Here is a 22,403-nt window from a genome sequence, read left to right on the forward strand (position 1 = left end):
TGGAACCCATGATAGGATGGAAGTTTTTGGTACATTGCCTGTTGCTTTACTTACTAATGTGAGTTCATTTTTACCTTTTTATTTAATAAATATTACTACACTTAGAGCAGCCCACTGTCCCTTTTGGTTTTTGTTTTTTTGCAATGTATTTTCACATCCACTGATGAGACAATCCACCAGGAGCAGCTCCCTATCCACCCGTCATACATCTACATTGGGAACCACCAGAAGGATGCCACTTGCTGGACACATTGAGTAATGCCTGTGTTACACCATCTCCATATGAGCGCATCTCTTAATTTTTTGTACATTGCCTTTTATTAATATTACACTGAGAGTGGTACACTTCCCCTATCTCCTTTTTCTTAAAATTTTAATATCCATCAGAGTATTCTTAAGAAGCTTTCATCCGTTGATGTCTCCATTCCCCTTAGTAACACACTGTGTTTTATCCATGTGTATGCGAGTGCAATATTTATCATCCAGCTTTTTTTTAAATTAATTTTCCTATCCCAACTATGCTTAGACAGTGGAGCTCTCTCTCCCCGTATTTATTTTCTGTTTTTAAAAGAAACATAAAGAGCCTGGAGAAAACTCAGACACATGACAGACCGTGCAAGCATCATACAGAGAGTGTCCCTGGTGGGAATCACACCTAGGGAGACACTCCATATAAGTAAAGTCAATTTCACAACATGCTTTTAAAAGGCATATTTTTCAACTTTTTCTGCATACCCTGGCAAAAAGAAAACATTAATTTCCAGTAACTTTGCCATCTACAAAATTGATTTTGAGCATCTATAGTGAATGAAAATGTTGAGGGAGACAGATTTTTTAAAGAATTGCTGAAAATTTTGGAGAAATCCTTTTTAATTGTTTTGTGTGTTTATTTACTTGCTGCATGTACAGATGTCAAGCACTCTGCCTACATTGTCCAGATTTTCATCAGATCAGCTGAAAGTTGTCCATCTCTAGCCAGCACAAGTTTAAAATATGTGTTCATAGCTTTTATTTTGCTATGAATCATTTGAGGCTTTGTTAAAAGGCAAAGAACAGTTTCTTTTATTTGAACATGCACTGTACAACTGGTGGCTTTTTTCAGTTCAAAATTCAGGATCAAATTTATAGAACTTGTAATGTTGACTTACAATACAAACATTGCCTCCCTAATCCCAGAATATGAACACATGGACTTCATTATATTCCCTGAGAAGTTTGCCCGTGAAGTTTTGTGTAAAACTGTTGCACGCAGCTGTTTTTAGTACAGGCTCAAAGGCCTGACTAGTCATTCTTTCAGAATCTACCTCAAAGCGTAGACTGAAGAGCTGGATCGGATCATGTAGGAGCTTATTTGGACTGCGTTGTCAGTTGTCCTAATCGCTGCACGTCTTTGTGTAGTTGTCAGTTGCCTGTCCCTGTCCCTGAATGCAATGTATAATAATTCTATTCAAGTAAGTTCATTAAGTAAAAATGTGCCTTCTATTTATTGCCCTCAGCCTTCTCCACACTCCCAAATTCCTTTCTTTTTCTTTATGGCAGGTGTAGTGCCCCTTTATTTGTAGCCCCCCCTGTGGTAATGCAGTAGGTGGAGTTTATGCCCTTTTTATACCAGCTGTGGGTGGGGCCTGGGAGAGTTGGGGTATGCAAGCAGGACACCCCTGATCAGCAATATATAGATTTTTGCTTGCAGGGAGAGAGAAAGAGCCCTCCATAGGGTTGAACTGCCAGGCTGATTAGAGATGGACACTTTGGGGGAAGATGGAAGAACCTTGCCACCTCTGACCCAGTGTTATTTTTGTTGACTAAAATAATTTCATCAGTGAAATTAACACTATTTAAGTCACCTAAAATACAACTAAAACAAAATACGACGACAACTAAAATGGCATTTTAGTTAACTGCTTGCCCACCGCCCTATAGCAGAAATACTGCTACAGGGTGGCAAGGCTGCGCAAAATCACATATATATACATAATTTGCATTTCCAGGTAGGGGGTGATTGGGATTTTTTTTTCAGCAAAAATGTAGCAGAATACATTTTGGCCTAAATTTATGACTAAATTAGATTTTTTTATTTTTTATTGGATATGTTTTATAGCAAAAATAGTCGAAAAATTGTCGGTCTTCTTTTGTTTTTAGCGCAAACAATATAAACTACAGAGGTGATCAAATACCACCAAAGAAAGCTCTATTTGTGGGAAAAAAGAACATAAATTTAATTTATGTACAGCATTGCATGACCGCGCAATTGTCAGTTAAAGTAATGCAGCACCGTATCTCAAAAAATGGCCTGGTCAGGAAGGGGGGTAAATCCTCTGGAGGGCAAGTGGTTAAAAGACTATGACAACAATTAAATCAAAATAAGTATACTTTAGGTGACTAAAATAATTTTAGTTGAATAAAATCTAATGGGTTTAGTTAAATTGTAATGCATTATTTAAGCATTTCTCCAGAATTTCCAAACTCATCATATACTCCTGGAGTGAAAAAAAATCTAATAGCATGTTATTATTTATGATATTAAGGTTTGAACATGCACTACAGACACAGATTTTGCCGTTGTGATATATTATACAGCTAAATCCATATCTGTAGTGCATGTTCAAACCTTAATATCATAAATAATATGTTAGTAGATTTTTTTACTCCAGGAGTATATAATGAGTTTTGAAATTCCAGAGAAATGCTTACATAATGCATCACAATTTAACTAAACCCATTACATTTTTGGTTGACTAAAATGTAGGAGATTTAAGTCAATTAAAATGTACTAGAGATTTTAGCTGACAAAAACTAAAACAATTCCGATGACTAAAATACGACTTAAACTAAAATGGCATTTTAGTCAAAAGACTATGGCTAAAACTAAATCGAAATTTGATGTCAAAATTAACACTGCTCTGACCTTCATTTAGTAGGTCCTATGGCTTGGTTCAGTATGGCTTCAGGGCCTAAGTTGAGGAACAACCTATTTGTGGAACCATCTGTGGGGACTGACTGGTAACAACTGAAAAGATGGCTGATTGCAATGGTATTGTGTACTTCACCAACTCTTCTGAGCTGTGACCATATAGTGGTACTAAGTGTTCTGCACTAAGAATATGTTCGCGAAGCTTTTTTACTGGACATTCTTTATTCCAGGTGACAGGCCTTAGGTCGGCAATGTGTGAGATGGTGGGCCTCAGGCCAGGAAAGTAAGTGACAGAATATGGCAGAGTATCTCCCTAAAGACAGGTATTTGACTATCCCACCTTAGAAAAAGCAGGGCGGGACCTGGGCCAGTTTGGTGCAAAACCCTGTCCAATTCAGGTCCCTTACAAGTGACTACAACCAGAGTGCACTGATCGTTCCAAACAAATGGAAGAGAGGTCAAAAGGCGAGGTTGGAAACTCATGGAGGACATTACAAGAAGGCAGAAAAACACAGTAAGGAACAATTTTATGAAAAATAGATTACAGGGCACAAATCAGTGGATGTGTATAGATTATTTTTGGAGAAAAAGGATTTAGTTTAATGCTACTTTAAAGGTCTATATATTTTTATATCTCATTTTGTGGCACCCAGATGGGTTGTTTAGTATATTTAGGCTGCAATTTCCAGTCCATGATCCAGCTCTTTCCAAGCACTGTTCCTGGCAGATCAGGTCAGCTGGCTGCTTCTCATCACCGCCCCATGACTGATGGCCCTGTCCAGTTCCATTTTTACTTACTCTGCCTGCCAGTGTATTTGGTACTGTGATATCTCATGTGCCACTGTGATCTAGCAATTGTGCTGTCTTTCTCTTGTCACCCTATTTTAACTCCTGCTGTATGTGTTTATTTTTTCCTTATTGTATATTGCAGAGTAATGATGTTGTTTCTCCACTTTGTTATACCATGATATGCAGCTGAGCAGGGTTTATCTCGCTTTCTTGGCCTGAAGTCCTGGGTACCATTTACACAATGCTGTATGGCAGACTTGTGTATCCTGGAGCTATTGTATCTTACTTTATACATTTACAAAAACTGGAGAACTTGCAGAAGGATATACGGTTGGCTGATACCGATACAGTGTGTGTATATATATATATATATATATACACACACACACACATAAATATATATATATTTTAATTTAATGTAACTAATTGAGGGACTTTGCACACTTATACACAGGTACGAAGGATGTAATTACACTAGACCAACAGCCTGACAACACATAATCCAACTTCAGCCTGTATTTATAAGATTGAACTCCAGGCAAACAGCCAAATAAACAGATATCATACACATAACGGAGCTGTTTTACTTGCCAAAGAATATGTATATCTGTCCAGACTGTGTTCCTAACCCAGCATGTGATAGGACAATTATAGGAGAAGCAGAAGGTTGGTAAGCTCTGTAAGGGATCGTTCACACAGACTTTATTTCTAACTCTTACCAAATGCCCCTATAGCGTTTGACAGGAGTTTGGGAAGCGTTTTTAATGCTCCTCAAATGCTGCCCAAACGCCCCGTGCGCGGTTTTGAGGCGGTTGATTGGCATTTGCCAAGCGTTAAAACCGCACCACAAATGCCTATAATGAAGTTAAATGGTATTAACGCTCTGAAACCGCCTTCCAGGCGTTTGCGGAGCAGCTCCATACACTTGAATGGGAGGCTTCAACTCCTCCTGACTCAACATGAGGCGTCAGTTTTGCTGCGATGCGACGCTAACGCTTCAGTGTGAACAGCACTGCGTGCTGCCATGTGCAGAATTTTCATAGGTGTTTGAGAAGCATTAAAAACTCTTCCCAAATGCCTGTCTAACGCCTGCTGACAAAGCTAGTGTGAACTGAGCTTTACTCTGCTTTTTCTTATCAACCTGTTCCTTGCACCACAGCACAACTGCCTGGCTCCTTGTGCTGCTTCCCCCACCCATTGTCTGCGCTCTGCTGCACAGTAGACTGCAAGAGGCTGATAACAAGGGAAATGCAGGATCTTATACTTCTTGCCTTTAATAAAACACAGTTAATTGATTCCTGTCTGAATTCACTCTAGTACAGTATGTATGTATGTATGATAGGGACCTGAGCCCTGGTTCACACCAGTGCGACTTCAGGTGCGACGTACGATTTACAAATTGCACCTGAAGTCACATCTAATGTATTTCTATGGCACTGTCTTAATCAGTGCAATCTGAAGTAGCGCAATTTTAAGAAATAGTTCCTGCACTACTTTTTTTCCAATTTCATTGCGACTTGCATTGACTTTGGTTAAATGAAGTTGCAAGCCACAGTGAAATCAGAGGTACAAATCGCACTGATCTGCAGCTTTGAAATCGCGCTACTTCAAGTGAGGCCATAGATGGATTGAATCTTGACCAGTTCAACAGGGACCGGCCGAAATTTGATCCATCTATAGGCAGGCTCGTTATACTGAAGTCAAATTGATCAACTTCAGTACAACCAGCTTGTTGGATTTTTTGCATGCAGTCACTGTCGGCGGCTTTAATCGCTAGTAGTGATCATTGTGTTCTGCCGGAAGAGAAGGCTCCCTGCTGGCAGAATACTATAGCGCTGTGAGAGACTTTCCCCAATCAACACAGTGTTGGTGGGGAAATCGAGCATAATTTCTTTCCATCTACCTGTGAAAGGTATAATCTATAGCTTGCCTAAATCAACATACTTGATTTCCATAGATATTTACAGAAGTCATACAGCAATTAAATTTAAAGATTATTTCCAGGTATGAATATTTTATACATTGTTACATTGGTCCAATGAACACAAAGCATTTTCTGATTAGATGAGGTGGATAGCACGACATCAGTGTACTGCTTCTCCGCCTCATCCAATCATAGAATGCTTTGCATTCATTCAGAAAATGCAAAGCATTCTCTGAAAGGCACTTGTGCCAAGCAGCTGACCTCCTGTGTTCAGAATGCAGTAGGGCAGCCACTAGGCACAGGACCTGGATGGTCTCTACTTCAGTGATTTCCAGCTTTCAAGGGATCGGCTAGGTATTGCATATGTATACACAGTATATGGTCCCAAACTTATACATACAGTGGGGATCGAAAGTTTGGGCACCCCAGCTAAAAATTTGTATTAATGTGCATAAAGAAGCCAAGGAAAGATGGAAAAATCTCCAAAAGGCATCAAATTACAGATTAGACATTCTTATAATATGTCAACAAAAGTTAGATTTTATTTCCATCATTTACACTTTCAAAATAACAGAAAACAAAAAAATGGCGTCTGCAAAAGTTTGGGCACCCTGCGGAGTTAATATCTTGTACTGCCCCCTTTGGCAAGTATCACAGCTTGTAAACGCTTTTTGTAGCCAGCCAAGAGTCTTTCAATTCTTGTTTGAGGTATCTTTGCCCATTCTTCCTTACAAAAGTCTTCCAGTTCTTTGAGATTTCTGGGCTGTCTGTCACGCACTGCTCTTTTAAGGTCTATCCATAGATTTTCAATTATGTTGAGGTCAGGAGATTGTGAAGGCCATGGCAAAACCTTCAGTTTACGCCTCTTGATGTAATCCCCCGTGGATTTTGAGGTGTGTTTAGGATCATTATCCATTTGTAGAAGCCATCCTCTCTTTAACTTCAGCTTTTTCACAGATGGCATCAAGTTACCATCCAAAATTTGCTGAAATTTTATTGAATCCATTTTTCCTTCTACTCGTGAGATGTTCCCTGTGCCACTGGCTGCAACACAACCCTAAAGCATGATTGATCCAACCCCATGCTTAACAGTTGGACAGAGGTTTTTTTCATTAAATTCTGTGCCCCTTCTTCTCCAAACGTACCTTTGCTCATTCCGGCCAAAAAGTTCAATTTTAACCTTATCGGTCCACAGAACTTGTTTCCAAAATGCATCAGGCTTGTCTATATGTTCATTTGCAAAGTTCAAATGATGATTTTTGTGGTGAGGACGTAGAAGAGGTTTTCTTCTGATGACTCTTCCATGAAGACCATATTTGTACAAGTATCTCTTTATAGTGGAATAGTGTACCACAACTCCAGTGTCTGCCAGATCTTTCTGGAGGGATCGTGCAGTCAAACGTGGGTTTTAAATTGTTTTTCTCACAATCCTGCGAGCTGTTCTGTCTGATATTTTTCTTGGTCTTCCAGATCTTGCTTTAAATTCCACTGTTCCTGATGACTGCCATTTCTTAATTACATTCCGAACAGAGGATATTGACATCTGAAAACGCTTTGCTATCTTCTTATAGCCTTCTCCAGCTTTGTGAGCGTCAACTATTTTCAGTTTCAGTTTTCTAGACACCTGCTTAGAAGAACCCATGGTGCTGATTGTTGGGGCAAGGTCAGATGAGTCTGGGCATATAAAACCTTTGAGATTGACATCACTTGGTCTTCCCAGACGATGATTGAGAACAATCCATGACACTGGCAGGTCTCAGCTTGGCAAAGGGGGCAGTGCATGCTATAAATTCTGCAGGGTGCCCAAACTTTTGCAGACGCCATTTTTTTGTTTTCTGTTATTTTGAAAGTGTAAATGATGGAAATAAAATCTAACTTTTGTTGACATATTATAAGAATGTCTAATCTGTAATTTGATGCCTTTTGGAGATTTTTCCATCTTTCCTTGGCTTCTTTATGCACATTAATACAAATTTTTAGCTGGGGTGCCCAAACTTTCGATCCCCACTGTATACTATATTGCCAAAAGTATTGGGACACCCCTCCAAATCATTGGATTCAGGTGTTCCAATCACCCCCATGGCCACAGGTGTATAAAATCAAGCACCTAGGCATGCAGACTGCTTCTACAAACATTTGTGAAAGAATGGGTTCCCATTAGCAGCTCAGTGAATTAAAGCATAGTATCCTGATAGGTTGCCACCTGTGCAAGTCTATCCATGAAATTTTCATGCTACTAAATATTCCACGATCAACTGTTAGTGGTAATAAAACAAAGTGCAGGCATCTGGAGGCTAATATAACAAAGTGGAGGCAACAGCAACTCAGCCATGAAGTGGTAGGCCATGTAAAACAACAAAGCAGGGTGAGTGCCTAATGAAGCACACAGTGCGCAGAAGTTGCCAACTGTCTGCAGAGTCAATAGCTAAAGAGAAGGCCCGGACTGCAGTCTCATCGTAAATTCATCCCAAAAGTGTTCTATCAGGGTGAGGTCAGGTCAGCAGCCCAGTCAAGTTCCTCCACGCCAAACTTGCTCATCCATGTCTTTATGGACCTTGCTTTGTGCACTGGTGCGTAGTCATGTTGGAATAGGAAGGGGCCATCCCCAAACTGTTCCCACAAAGTTGGGAGCATTAAATTGTCCAAAATGTCTTGGTATGTTGACACCTTAAGAGTTCCCTTTACTGGAACAAAGGAGCCAAGCCCAACCCCTGAAAAACAACCCCCTCCATAATCTCCCTTCCACCAAACTTTACACTTGGCACAATGCAGTCAGGCAAGTACCTTTCTCCTGGCAACCACCGAACCCAGACACGTCCATCAGATTGCCAGACAGAGAAGCTTGATTCGTCACTTCAGTCAACATGTCTCCACTGCTCTAGAGTTCAGTGGCGGCGTGCTTTACACCACTGCATCCGACGCTTTGCATGGTACTTGGTGATCTAAGGCTTGAATGCAGCTGCTCGGACATTGAAACCCTTTCCAAGAAGCCCTCTACACACTATTCTTGTGCTAATCTGAAGGCCACATGAGGTTTGTACGTCTTTAGTTGTTGGCTGGCATCGTCTGCGCACTGTGCGCTTCAGCATGCACTGACTCCACGCTGTCATTTTACGTGGCCTACCACTTCATGGCCAAGTTGCTGCTGTTCCCAGTTGATCCACTTTGTTATGATACCACTAACAATTGACCGTGGAATATTTAGTAGCAAGGAACTTTCATGGATGGACTCATTGCACAGGTGGCAACCTATCACGGTACCACACTTGAATTCACTGAGCTCCTGAGAGCGACCCATTCTTTCACAAAATGTTTGTAGAAGCAGTCTGCATACAGGCATACAGTACCTAGGTGCTTGATTTTAAATACCTGTGGCCATGGAGGTAATTGAAACACCTGAACCCAATGATTTGGAGGGGTGTCCCAATACCTTTGGCCATATAATGTATATATATATATATAATTAGTATGTGTGTGTGTGTTTATATATGTATATCCCAAGGAGATACAGTATATAAGGTCCGAAGCTGGACCAAAGTGACTATGTATAAAATATCTGGATGGATATCTAACCATCTTTAAAACATGGTCCCTACATATAGAATCCTAGAATTCTGTGTATGTACAGTTCTCCCAAAACAATGATCAGAATTTGAACCCTTCCTTTCTGGACAGTGCTTGCATTAGGAACCTATGCAAGTAAGAAAATGAAAAGGTATCGCTACTGTTTACCAAGTTGATTTTGTTGCTTCCCTGACTGGAAACATCACATAAGCTATAAAGGTGAAGCATGGCTTTAATTTACCAAATTCAATCAGTTTAGACTCTTATTACAACAAATCATTCAACAATAAAGATTATCTTGGAAAATATCTATCTAGATTAATTCATGGAAACTGTTCTGTTTTCATTTAGTATGTTTTGCAAAATGGTCCCTTATGTCTGTCAATCCTTTTGGCTGTGCCTTTATTTCTCACAGCATAGCCCTGAAGCCAAGTGCCTGTCCGTGGCGTAAACCTACTTTCTGCTGCCTGGCGATAAGGCAATATTGGCACCAATATAAATTATTATAGATAGGAAACAGAGAGGCCGGACATGCAAGGCACTGAGAATAATGGCTTTGCCTTAATTTTGAAAATGGGCACCCAAAAAGGGAGGAAAACACAAGGAAAGAAGAGGTAAGCACAGCTTGGATAGTGAGAAAGCCAAAGACATAACACGGATGGGAAAGATGTATTTTTAGGTTTATCAGCCACTGGCGGTACCAGATGTGTAAATGAGCATCGGACTCTGCTGGCATAGCTCCTAATGAGCAGAGCAGATTACTGTAGCTGAAGGCAAATGTTGTGCAGAACGCCTGAAATTTTGCTTGTGTTCTAATTTTCAGAATGCGCATTTGCATAACTCGGTGTCGGGAGTGTTATTAAATGACTTTGACGAGATTTTGCCTCGTACAGATTTGCTGCTTTCTTCCAAGTAAGAGAAGGGAAATTAGATGATAATTAAAAAAAAAACCCTCAGAAAGTCATTAAGGATGTGTACTGACCATTGGCCCATTATCGCTGTGCAATTTTTAGATGAATCTTTTACTCTAATTATGTGTAAGTACAGAATAAAAATGTGTTATTACTGAACCTTTCTGAGGGAGTTAAAGCCCATCAGTGCAAAGATCGTTCAATCCTTGGCAAAGTTCCGTAGCTATTAGCAACCAATTTTTCAGCAAAATATTAGCTATGACTAGTTGCTATAGGTTTGATTTCTTGAACAACACCCAAAGTTATTTATTGATGTTTCTGTTTCCCCTGCAAGAATTGTCATCTTCTGTCATTTCAGCTGAGCTTCACAGGGCTTATTTAAAAACAGTGGGCAAAAGTAAAGGCTCACAGTAATTCAAAGCAACCAAATCAGAAAACATCTTTCAACAGCAAAAAGGTGAGCAGAATAATGAATGTTATTTCCCAACTGGCTGCTATCAATTACTGGACATTGCTGCTTTCTACACTGTCCTCCTAAAATTGATTGGAATGATTTCTTCAGAGCTGGATGACCCTTCAGGCTGCTAAAAGTGTCCAAGACCCTGGAAGGCATATCTAATCAATGGGAAATCTGTTAGACACCAGTTTATGGTAGAAGATTTAACCTAGGAAAAGATATAAAATGTATTGAATATAGCGGCTGACACAGAGCAGACCTCTAATCTCTGGAGATTTCCGCAATGCATACTGCAGATGTTTGCTCGCCACCATTTTGCAGATTACCAAAGGCTGCTGTGATGCAGATCCCTTCCACATCTCTTGCTAGTGACTACTGTGGAATTGCTGGATTATGTATCCTATTTTGTGTTGGAGAATTACCAGAAGCTCAGATAAACAAAAAGTAACAATTAGACTATGGCCTTTAGTATTTCTTTACTATAGTCAAAGGATCCTATACAAGTAGCAAATAGAACATGACCCTTAGTATTTAATCAATATAGTCTGATTAGAGTTGGGCTTGATGTTCGAGTCGAACATAAGTTTGCCACTCGTGTGTTCACCAAACACCAAATGCTGTTTGCCTGCCGTGCCCTACAATGCACTGCGCCCTGACAGTGCATTGTGATTGGCCAAAGCAATGCACCTGACCGCAGGTCGGGTGCAATGCTTTGACCAATCACAGCGCATAATGATGTCACAAGGGGCAGGTCACCCAGTTGACGTCAATGGGTGGCCGCCACCCCTTAGCTATTTAAAAACTGTCAGGCCATGCAGTCAGGTGGCAGGAGCCAGTGGGTTTTTTTTCCTTTTTTTGGGTCGGCGGTGGCGGGCATCTTGACTGACGTTGGATCTACTTTGAGGGACATTTTTTAAAAATGTTTGTTTTTAACAAAGGACTTGTCAAAGACTGTCTTCTGTAATTTGTTACACTACACTTTTTTCTGTGACTGAGTTGCATTACCATGTACCTCATACTCATTCACATGGGGGGGGGCGGGATCTGGGGGCCCACTTGTTAAAGGGGGCTTCCAGATTCTGATAAGCCCCCCACCTGCAGACCCCCACAACCACGGGCCACGGTTGTGGGCAAGAGGCCCTTGTTCCCATCAACATGAGGACAAGGTGCTTTGTGGGAGAGCCCCACCTGCCCCAAAGCACCCCCCATGTTAAGGGCATGTGGCCTGGTATGGTTCAGGAGGGAGGGGGCGCCCGTTCGTCCCCCCCTTTCCTTACCTGCCGGGCTGCATGCTCATATAAGGCTCTGGTATGGATTTTGGGGTGGGGGTTCCCCTCAAAATCAATACTAGATCTTAAGGGCTTGGTATGGATGGGGGGTTAGACCCCATGCCATTTGTTTACTAATCTTTTTAATTGCCGGCAATTTTTTTTACATTCAGCTGTCAGCAGGCAACTTCGCTGACAGCTGAAACATTAAATAATATTTTCACTACTAAAATACCGCATAACTTTTGGTATTTTAGTAGCTGTGCGGTATCTTATACCGCTTAGTGAATTGTCTCGGTTCGAAGTTCACGGTCAAACTTTTGTTAAGTTCGAATGTTCGACCATGAACCAAATAAGGGGGTGTTCAGCCCATCACTACTAAGGATCCTAAGTAGCAATTAGAACATGGCCCTTAGTATTTCTTAAAGGAAAAGTATAAGCAAAGCTTTCTTTGCTATACTTTTCCTATGGATCACAGGAGTGCAGTTCATTTAGCATACGGCGAGCTGAAGCCTGCGGTTGGCTGACATCACAGAGCCGATTCAGGTACTGAAAAGATTCTAACCATATGGTCGGTATACGTCCAGAAGCCTGGACCAGCATCTGGCTGAGCCTCTCAGCTAGCCTCTGAGAGCCTGAGCCAGCTGTTCCCACCCCCTCCACGGCCCGATACTCCAGTGAGCACTGGAGGGGCAGAACAGAGAACCAGGTGACAGTCACAGCTCTCTGCTTAGAGCGTAGGGGGAGAACTGAGCAATCGTGGTGTTTGATCGCTCAGTTCTCGGGGGACAGTTGCAGCATCGGATCGATGCTGCATCCACCTAGGTGAGCTTAAATGTTTGTTTTTTTTATCTACAGCCCATACTTCTCTTTTAAGTATAGCTTATTTATTTTTACAATAGTTATTTATATTGCTCTGAATTTGTGTAGCACTTTACAAATTTTACATTCACATCAGTACCTGCCCTCAAGGAGCTTACAACCTAAAGTCCCTGTCTCACATGAATACATACACGTTCTAGGGCCAATTTTGATAATTAACCTACCAGAATGTCTTTGGAGTATAGGAGTAAACAACCACAGGGAGAGTATGCAGACTCCATGCAGATAATGTCCTGACTGAGGCAGTACAAGCAAACCCTAAGCATTCACACAAATGGTAACATAAGTACAGCACAAAATACGATCAGAATATGTCCTTGTACAGACATTTTTCTTGCTTTAGTTTATGCTGCAAAACTGTTAAAGATTCTGTATATAACCCTACAGAACAGACAGTGCACAGTACACATGCGTTTATCTGCTGCTTCTCTACAAACAGGAAACAGGAACTTTATTATAGAGAGAACCTTATTATAAGTTCACAGTATCAAAGATGCAGCTACAAACTTGTAAACATTGCCATCTAGTGGTTGAAGAATAGATCTCTACTGAATACTGATGTACAAAAATACATGAACAGTGTATTCCAACAAAAACACCACAGAACAAAACACAACTTTGTGAATGGGCCCATAGAATACAAGTCTGCTCTATTCAGATCCATATAAAACCATATGCAATATGAATCTGAACACAGTGTATTTTGCACCTGTGTGCATCACCCATAAAAAAAACAATCAGAAATCACATTTCAACAGTTTAGACTGAGCAGATAAATGTTAACTAAGATAACTACAGTATCCTGAAATTTGATTACTAGAGGTTAGTGCAGTTTGCATGTCCCTGTGCTCTTTGTGCTATGAGGGGCTGATATAATAAAATGCAAAGCTTTGTGAAGTGAAAGGGAGGGAACCTGTGTTCATATAAAACACCCTGCTTCACCTGGAGAGTTAAAAGACCAGAGCTTTGCCTCCAGAGGATTAGATTTGAAAATTTAACATGGATGTACATTAGTACATCAGGCCCATGAAGTGCTGAAGCCATTGGATCAACATGATAACCAGTCAACTGCCATTTTCTGAAGGAGGTCAGCATGTTTTTCTCATGGCAGGTTTTCCCATGACTTCTTTTAAGCTGGCCACACATTGGTTAGATTTTCCTTTTACTTGATATAGCTGGATTAGGAAATGTCACCAATAAATTAACAGTGTGAGGGCCTACTTGACTGGATAGAAAACATATGGATTTCTTTTAGGTGGGCCATCACATTACATAGCTATTGGTAAATTTCAAACCAAATGGTGTTTTTATAGTCTGTGGAAGGTTGCTTTTTGCTATCAAGTTTTTATTGCTGGCTGGGTCCCCTCTTGGATTCAACCTCTTCAATCCTCTTGTCCTTGTAACTACTGTCATTGTAAGTAAGGGAACATCCAACATTTTGCGTTGTCATTAAACGATATTAGAGGGTAGATCTTCAAACAGAGAAATTGATACCGGTAACAACTAGGAGGGAAATCTCCTCTTACCTCCTGTGGGATCTACAGGACAGAAAGTATAGAGAAATCTCCCAAATAGAACACAGGCAATAAAAAAAGCTTTTATTAAACACTCCCTAATTTATCAAACAAAAACAAAGTTTTGGCTTTCTATGCAATTTAAAGTGTACAAGACATGAAATACTAAACAAATTTCATAATAAACACATAAAAAAGGTTTTCAAAACACATTTCAAGGTAGGTATCTATGTTGTACTTTATCTTGCCTGTTACTGTGTATTGTGCCTTTAATAATTTGGCTGAAGCATGCAAGGTTAATGTTATATTGTGACATGTCTCTTAGATTGTAAGCTCCCACGATCAGGGCCCTCCTATCCCTCTTGTATTGAACTGTAATGTTGCTGTATTGTCTCCTATTATATTGTAAAGCGCTGAGCAAACTGTTGGCGCTGTATAAATGCTGTATAATAATAATAATAATGTTGCTGTGTGTGTGTCACTTCCTTCTCAGAAGCCATATATACAGGGGAAGCCAGGGGGAGTCCAGTGTGGGAACAAAACAGAGAGGGCCTGCATAGTCTGTTCTTCCGGTAGAGGCACCCTCAAATGTGACCTGGTTTCGGGCAGCTTCAGAATTGACTCATGGACTTATGTACACATATGTCTTATGGGCAGCACAGTGGCTAAATGGTTAGCACTTCTGCCTGGCAGTACTAGGGTTGGTGGTTTGAATCCCAACCACAGCACCGTCTGCTTGTGTGGGTTTCCTCTAGGTACTCTGGTTTCCTCCCACACTCTAAAGATATGCTGGTAGGTTAATTGGATCCTGTCTAAATTGGTCCTAGTATGTATAAATGTAAGTTAAGGACCTTAGATTTTATGTCCCTTGAGGGTTAGGGACTGATGTTAATGTACTATATATATTTATTGTTATATTATTGTTATACAGGATTTATATAGCGCCAAGAGTTTGCACAGCACTTTACAATATAAGGGAGACAATACAATTACAATACATTTCAGTACAGAAGGAATAGGAGGGACCTGCTCATGGAGCTTACAATCTAAAGGAAGGGGGAGGTATATGTAAAGCACTGCATACATTGACAGTGCTATATAAGTACCTGTAATAAATAAATAATACTGAAAGGTATGGAAGCACCAATAAAACAGCACCAGTATAGGAATGTGTAGTTATGGTGTATGCAGAAGAAATGGGAAGTGAATAGTTAAGCCATAAGTAATCCTTTGGTTTGTGCAGGGAATAAAAGGAGAACATTGAAGATGGCCTATGTTTTAATGAGTATACAGAAAAGGAAAAGCAGCCCACTGACAGAGGAAGCTGTGACGGTGGTTTTTGATGGAGTCACCCTATGAGTTAGTCAGGATATGACGAAACGCGTCAGTCAGGGCGTGATGGTGCGGCAGACCGGAAGTGACGTAGATCTGTAAGCAGAAGTGACGTGACGGCGTTCTGTCGGACAGTTCCGGAGGGGGTGAGAGCACCATGCGGCATCTGCTGGTCACAGATATATGCTATATGGGCTTGTGTTTGTTTTTAACTTTGTAAGTGCAATACTTGGAGCAATAAATTAATTTACCTTGGGTAACACACCATTGGAGCCGGTTTTGTGTTCTTCTCTTTTCATGATATAATGGAGTATGGAGTATTAATGGTTTGAATACTTGAATCACCCTGGCATATTGTTCATTGAGTGAGCTGATCTTGGAGGAACCCCCCTGTTGACATCAGTGGAAGCCTTCTTCTTTACTCTATAATAAAGGCAAATTTGGTGAGTGCACACCCAAGTGGGGGCGCACTACAGGCACTGTGCATGGTTGATTGAACCATATGGTCTACATCACAAGACTTTTTTTCATCACTGGACTTTGTTTATTTATTTAGTATCACTGATTTTAATTTGTGATATCACAGTTTTTGTTTCAGTTTACTATAGTGTGAGCACAAATTTGTTTGGTCACTGGTATATGGTAATATACATTATATATATATTTTTTTTTTCAAAAGATATATAACGGTTAGGTGGTAATGGGATGTATATAGAGCCAACAGTTTGCACACTGCTTTACAACACATGCCAACCGTGGCTTCCGCAAAGGCCTGGCCAAAAAAGTCTGAGTGATCAGTACCACCCTATAAGTAAGCTAGCATGGATGTGTTCTTTGAGTGTGCCCCCCATGATCACAGGATTGAGCGTGGAGCTGCCCATTCACACATGTGCAAGTGTTCTTCCTTGTCCACAATTCCATACATGCATAGTGTGCTCTTCTTCTCTCTGCCCTAGATTATATGCAGGATGGCGCCGATCATTCAGAATGTTGCTTTTGGTTATGCCTTGTGCAAGCTGCGGCTGGCCTATAGGTACAGTATGTAACGTAAAGGAAGTTACATTTCTCTATATTGCATCATAATTTCTAATCCACTGGGACCCCTTCACTGCATTACAAAATATACTAAAAAGGTGAACTAACAGGCAGGGGCGGACTGACCATTTGAGCACTCGGGCACTGCCTGAGGGCCCGGGGTCAGTAGGGGGCCCCATGAAATGCCCCTGATACCTTTTTCATAGGCTTTTTTGAGTGTGGGCAAGGACACAGGGGCCCCATGATCCCCTATTGCCCGAGGGCCCCATGAGTTGTCAGTCCACCCCTGCTAACAGGGTTCATAGGAGAGAGGCGTTATTGTCCTGTAGATGAGTGAAGCACCCAGACTGTTGATGACATTCATGTAGGTTTTTGAAAAAGAAGGTTTGCTGAAAATATTTTAGCCTCTGCTTATAGTTCACTGCTGCAGTATATCTTGACCTGAAAGGCAATATATTATTCCTCATTTGTATCCCATACACAATGCAAGCGCAAGTGTTCAATGCTATTCACTTATGTTACAAAACTCATACCGAAATGACACAGACACATCAGCCGGCTGTAAAAGGAAAGCAGGGCCATATGTGTTGAAGGAGGATTCCCTTTGAAAGCAGACATTTCCCTGGAGATTAAGGCAATCCATTTGCACTTCCCGGACCCCTGCTCTGCAGCTGGGAGACTTCAATAACTCCTGAAATGGCATTGTCTCCTCTACAGAATATTCCTTGTGATTTACTGCCAGTTTGTACATGGCGGCCATCTAACTGCAAACAATACAAATCTACATAGATAAAGATAAATGTAAAGAAATACATCTATCCTGGAATACAACTGTGGCAGGCCTAAAGGTGCCCGTACACCAGTAGAATTTTGTTTGAAAAAAATGTGTTTTCGGAGTGTTTGATTTTGTAAAAGGTAATGGTCGTTTCGACCATAGGAGTTTATTTACTAAAGCTGGAGTGTGCAGAATCAGGCTCACTTCTGCATAGAAACCAATCAGCTTAATTGAACAAACTGAGGTTAGAAAATGATTGGTTTCTATGCAGAATTGAGCCTGATTTTGACAAGGAAAATTAAAGAAGGATGGAAAATATATCTTGAAATCTATTTTTCGTTCTGGAAAAATCATTCATACATGTGTAATACACATGTGCATTCCGAAACAGACTGTTAAATTTGAAACATTGTCATGGCAATCAAACAAAAATTTTCAGGACTTTTATGCAAAAGTGTTAGAGTTTATAATGATATTATTGAATGCTCTGATGATCCACTTTCTTCAATTTCTGTACAAACATTCAAATGAAGTTCATTCTAATAGAACAGGGGTCTCCAAGTTTTCAAAACAAAGATCCAGTTAACTGCCCTTCAAACTTTAGGGGGGGGAGACTGTAGCCAGTGGGAGTAGAAAATGCCCTGGCAATGGTGGCAGTAAACAATGCCATAGATTTAGTAGTCAGTGGGAGTTAACAAAAACTGCTTCATTGGTGTCAGTGGGAGGAATAGTGCTCCATAATTGGTATCAGTGGAAGAATTAGTTCCCCATCTCTGGTGTCAGTGGGAGGAATATTGCTCCATAATTTGTGTCAGTGGGAGAATTAGCTCCTCATCTCCGGTATTAGTGGGAGGAATAGTATCCCATTGATGGTGTCAATGGAAGGAATAGTACCTCATTGATGGTGTCAATGGGAGGAATAGTACCCAATCATTGGTGCCAGTGGCAGTAATAATGTCCCATATTTGATGTCAATGAAAAGAATAGTGCCCCATCCTTGGTGTCAGTGGAAAGAATAATGCCACATATCAATAGAAGGAATAGTGTCCCAAGGACCAGATAAAGGTAAGCAAAGGGCTACATCTGGCCCACGGGCTGCAGTTTTAAAACCCGTGGAGTAGAACAAGCAAAAAGCAATAGAATACCATTTATTAACGGGGCAGTATAGTGCACCCTTGTTTGTATGGACAAACTTGAGTCACATTCGGAAATGCTTGTTTCTTTGTTTGCAGAAACATAACACAATGGTGAAAATCTGTGAAATCATTGATAATTCCCCTTTCTGCCAAGAAAAAGCTTCTGTAACCACATAGCACATTGGTTGGTGAGCACTCCCTTGCACCCCCTGACTAGGACGCTGACTGCATGCAGTGGGTATGTTCTTCTTGTGATTGCATAAGCTTTCTCCCTGTGCTCAGGTTCCCTTTTACTTTTGAAAAACAACCTCTGCTAGGATAACATTTCTCCATTGGATATTATGACCGTGGTGGGGATGTTTGATTGTAAGCTCCTTCAAATTGATATCAGTGGAGCTACTGTAAAAAGCAATGTGTAACATGCTGGAGCTATATAAATGTTCAAAATAAATACTAGTATGTTAATGACCTTGAAGTTGGGTGAAAAGTGATAGCAGCTTTGGAACTGCAGCAATCAGAATGGCACTGGAGCTGCCAAGGTATTTTACATGATGCCATGAAGCTCTCTACATCTCATCAGCTGTCAGGACTGATTAAAGATCTGTTCCTCTATAGCCACCCTAAAGCTGTTTCTAAACATCAGACGGAGGATGAATAATAGGGAACGCTGTGACTGCCAAGTGCTGGTCCCAGTCTCTTGACAAAGGCATACATACTCGTGTCATATGAGGCTGAATGTCTGTGTAGCATGCAGACGCCTTACATTCTACCGTTATCTCAGATCAATATTAGCTATTGATTCTAAATTAAACTCAGCCAGTACTCATTGCAACCTTGACTGACATGCTGAAGATGCCCATAGACTTTACAATCTTTAATAAATTCCAACACACTCATGCATATTGTTCAGTTAAAGATATAAAACAGGGCAGCACAGTGGCTAAGTGATCAGCACTACAGCTTAGGGACACTAGGGTCATCGGTTCAAATCGAAAAATTTGACTTCTACACCATCGTGCCACAGCATTGTATGGGGAGTAAAGGCCAAAAACCCGTGTAGTTCTTTTATAAATGCCCTGACCACCTTATGTCTATGTAATTACCCAAGCAAGGCAATTTACAAAGGGAGCCATATGTCCCAGGCCAGCCAAGACAGGGAGACCACTACACAACAGGCAAAATAGGATTGTGCTGCTCCCTGCACACTCCAAGCAAAGAGACTGGGGGACCGGTTCCTGATCATGTGACCATTGTGACAGGCATTTGCCAATCCTGCGTACACCCCCTCCCCCCCGGACATACAGATCCCGATAAAGAAATGCTGGGGCTGGATGGGAAAGGGTTACATCAGGGCAATCTTACATGTGTTTACTAATCTTCATAATATAGCTTGGATACCTTCATCAGGAAAATATCAATACATTGTACAATTTGTTCAAAAGCTGAACTCGGTGCACAGAAGCTTACAATTACACAAATTCCACAGTTGCTATAAACAATATAAATCCACTTTTGTGCACCAAATGCCTTTGCAGAATTAGATATTACCTTTTAAAAAAAAGCAGTGATATCATCACTGTGCTGTACATAGCTTGGGCAGAGAGCAGAGCTGAAGGAGGGACTCAGGAGGCTCCACCTACTTCAGGCTGCCTTCAGTAAACTACAGGAGGGGCGGAGACAAGACAAGTCACTCTGCACAAGGAAAGAGAGCAGCAGTGACTGGTCTTTATTAGAGGAAGCTCCTGCACAGAGAGTTTCACACTGGAAATACACAAAGCAGACCAAGATGAAAGTAGGAATACACATGACTCTTTACTTAGACAATATTTACTTATCCTGGATTTCAGCTTTAGTTATTATTATTCTTCTTATAATATAAGATTTATATAGTGCCAACATTTTGTGCAGCACTTTGCAAAATACAGGGAGACTTACAGATATTAATACAATTAAAAACAAGAGGATTAAGAAGGCCTTCTCCTAAGAGCTTGCAATCTAAAAGGAATGGGCAAGTGATACAAACAGTAATAACTGTGAGGGATGAGCTGTGTCTAAAGGCAGACAGAGCTTATAATATAAGATTTATATAGTGCCAACATTTTGTGCAGCACTTTGCAAAATACAGGGAGACTTACAGTTATAATACAATTAAAGACAAGAGGATTAAGAAGGCCTTCTCCTAAGAGCTTGCAATCTAAAAGGAATGGGTAAGTGATACAAACAGTAATAACTGTGAGGAATGAGCTGTGTCTAAAGGCAGACAGAGCTGCATATAGCCAGAAAAACTGGGGAGCAGTGCTGGGACAAAGTTATCTAATAGCCAAGATAGGAAACGGTCCCCCAAAACTGTATCGTCCCAATGCAAAAACACAATGCACTACAGTACACAAATGTGAATGATCTGTGAGTTACGGTTCTTTGTGCTAAGAAAAGCATGACATGCTGCATCTTTTGTGTTTACAGACCATTCGAAATGAATGGGCTTCATAGTGTGATACACGTAAAATTCACAATAATGTGTTTTCTCACAATGCACTGGTGTGATCCTTCTTTTGATTTGCCTTAAAGTGATTGTAAACCCTTACATATACACAGTAAAGTGATTGGCCTCAATGATTCACAGAGATGAAACGATTCCTCCTATATAAGTTGTACCTTTCTATCTGTAGTATTATCTTCTCTACAGCTGTTCAAAGTGAAGAATTTATAAAGCTTGTCTGAACTGTTAGGAAAAGGGGAGTGAGGAGCTGAAATTACACTCTGCAGAGCTTAGTGAGGAGAACTCTGAGAGCTGATTGGAGAAAAGACACACCCCCCCCTTCCACACAGCTCACAGGAACACAGCAGAGCCTGTTACTATGTTACTATGCTGGAGGTCCTTTGCAGAATTAGATATTACCTTTTAAAAAAAAGCAGTGATATCATCACTGTGCTGTACATAGCTTGGGCAGAGAGCAGAGCTGAAGGAGGGACTCAGGAGGCTCCACCTACTTCAGGCTGCCTTCAGTAAACTACAGGAGGGGCGGAGACAAGACAAGTCACTCTGCACAAGGAAAGAGAGCAGCAGTGACTGGTCTTTATTAGAGGAAGCTCCTGCACAGAGAGTTTCACACTGGAAATACACAAAGCAGACCAAGATGAAAGTAGGAATACACATGACTCTTTACTTAGACAATATTTACTTATCCTGGATTTCAGCTTTAGTTATTATTATTCTTCTTATAATATAAGATTTATATAGTGCCAACATTTTGTGCAGCACTTTGCAAAATACAGGGAGACTTACAGATATTAATACAATTAAAAACAAGAGGATTAAGAAGGCCTTCTCCTAAGAGCTTGCAATCTAAAAGGAATGGGCAAGTGATACAAACAGTAATAACTGTGAGGGATGAGCTGTGTCTAAAGGCAGACAGAGCTTATAATATAAGATTTATATAGTGCCAACATTTTGTGCAGCACTTTGCAAAATACAGGGAGACTTACAGTTATAATACAATTAAAGACAAGAGGATTAAGAAGGCCTTCTCCTAAGAGCTTGCAATCTAAAAGGAATGGGTAAGTGATACAAACAGTAATAACTGTGAGGAATGAGCTGTGTCTAAAGGCAGACAGAGCTGCATATAGCCAGAAAAACTGGGGAGCAGTGCTGGGACAAAGTTATCTAATAGCCAAGATAGGAAACGGTCCCCCAAAACTGTATCGTCCCAATGCAAAAACACAATGCACTACAGTACACAAATGTGAATGATCTGTGAGTTACGGTTCTTTGTGCTAAGAAAAGCATGACATGCTGCATCTTTTGTGTTTACAGACCATTCGAAATGAATGGGCTTCATAGTGTGATACACGTAAAATTCACAATAATGTGTTTTCTCACAATGCACTGGTGTGATCCTTCTTTT

This window comes from Staurois parvus, unplaced genomic scaffold, assembly GCF_062004578.1.
Source record: "Staurois parvus isolate SC_StPar_1 unplaced genomic scaffold, SC_StPar_1.0 ptg000562l, whole genome shotgun sequence".
In the NCBI taxonomy this organism is placed as follows: Eukaryota; Metazoa; Chordata; class Amphibia; order Anura; family Ranidae; genus Staurois; species Staurois parvus.